The sequence below is a fragment of the Penaeus japonicus genome, unplaced genomic scaffold, assembly GCF_977035675.1.
Source record: "Penaeus japonicus unplaced genomic scaffold, GWHDUDI00000001_assembly GWHDUDI00000035, whole genome shotgun sequence".
NCBI lineage: Eukaryota > Metazoa > Arthropoda > Malacostraca > Decapoda > Penaeidae > Penaeus > Penaeus japonicus.
In genome coordinates this window covers 27,366,888-27,368,638 of record NW_028234437.1, presented here as the reverse complement: position 1 = coordinate 27,368,638, position 1,751 = coordinate 27,366,888, and positions in this window count along the sequence as shown.

The following is a 1,751-nucleotide window of genomic DNA, read 5'->3' as shown; positions in this document are numbered from 1 at the left end:
CCAAAGAGTCCCTCACTAGTGAAATCCCTTCCAAAGAGTCCCTTGGCAGTGAAATCCCTTCCAAAGAGTCCCTTGGCAGTGAAATCCCTTCCAAAGAGTCCCTTGGCAGTGAAATCCCTTCCAAAGAGTCCCTTGGCAGTGAAATCCCTTTCAAAGAGTCCCTCAGCAGTGAAATCCCTTCCAAAGAGTCCCTCAGCAGTGAAATCCCTTCCAAAGAGTCCCTCAGCAGTGAAATCCTTTCCAAAGAGTCCCTCAGCAGTGAAATCCTTTTCAAAGAGTCCCTCAGCAGTGAAATCCCTTCCAAAGAGTCCCTTAGCAGTGAAATCCCATCAAAAGAGTCCCTCACCAGTGAAATCCCTTCCGAAGAGTCCCTCAGCAGTGAAATCCCTTCCGAAGAGTCCCTCACCAGTGAAATCCCTTCCAAAGAGTCCCTCAGCAGTGAAATCCCTTCCAAAGAGTCCCTCAGCGGTGAAATCCTTTTCAAAGAGTCCCTCAGCAGTGAAATCCCTTCCAAAGAGTCCCTCAGCAGTGAAATCCCTTCCGAAGAGTCCCTCAGCAGTGAAATCCCTTCCAAAGAGTCCCTTGGCAGTGAAATCCCTTCCAAAGAGTCCCTCACCAGTGAAATCTCTTCCAAAGAGTCCCACGGCAGTGAAATTCCTTCCAAAGAGTCCCTCACCAGTGAAATCCCTTCCAAAGAGTCCCCTAGCAGTGAAATCCCTTCCAAAGAGTCCCTCACTAGTGAAATCCCTTCCAAAGAGTCCCTTGGCAGTGAAATCCCTTCCAAAGAGTCCTTCACCAGTGAAATCCCTTCCAAAGAGTCCCCTAGCAGTGAAATCCCTTCCAAAGAGTCCCTCAGCAGTGAAATCCCTTTCAAAGAGTCCCTCAGCAGTGAAATCCCTTCCGAAGAGTCCCTCAGCAGTGAAATCCCTTCCGAAGAGTCCCTCGGCAGTGAAATCCCTTCCGAAGAGTCCCTCGGCAGTGAAATCCCTTCCAAAGAGTCCCTCAGCAGTGAAATCCCTTCCAAAGAGTCCCTCAGCAGTGAAATCCCTTCCAAAGAGTCCCTCAGCAGTGAAATCCCTTCCAAAGAGTCCCTCAGCAGTGAAATCCCTTCCAAAGAGTCCCTCGGCAGTGAAATCCCTTCCGAAGAGTCCCTCGGCAGTGAAATCCCTTTCAAAGAGTCACTCAGCAGTGAAATCCCTTCCAAAGAGTCCCTCAGCAGTGAAATCCCTTTCAAAGAGTCACTCAGCAGTGAAATCCCTTCCGAAGAGTCCCTCAGCAGTGAAATCCCTTCCGAAGAGTCCCTCGGCAGTGAAATCCCTTCCGAAGAGTCCCTCGGCAGTGAAATCCCTTCCAAAGAGTTCCTCAGCAGTGAAATCCCTCCCAAAGAGTCCCTCAGCGGTGAAATCCCATCAAAAGAGTCCCTCAGCAGTGAAATCCCTTCCGAAGAGTCCCTCAGCAGTGAAATCCCTTCCAAAGAGTTCCTCAGCAGTGAAATCCCTTCCAAAGAGTCCCTCAGAAGTGAAATCCTTCCCGAAAAGTCCCTTGGCAGTGAAATCCCTTCCAAAGAGTCCCTCAGCAGTGAAATCCCTTCCAAAGAGTCCCTCAGCAGTGAAATCCCTTCCAAAGAGTCCCTCAGCAGTGAAATCCCTTCCAAAGAGTCCCTCAGCAGTGAAATCCCTTCAGAAGAGTCCCTTGGCAGTGAAATCCCTTCCAAAGAGTCCCTCAGCAGTGAAATCCCTTCCAAAGAGTCC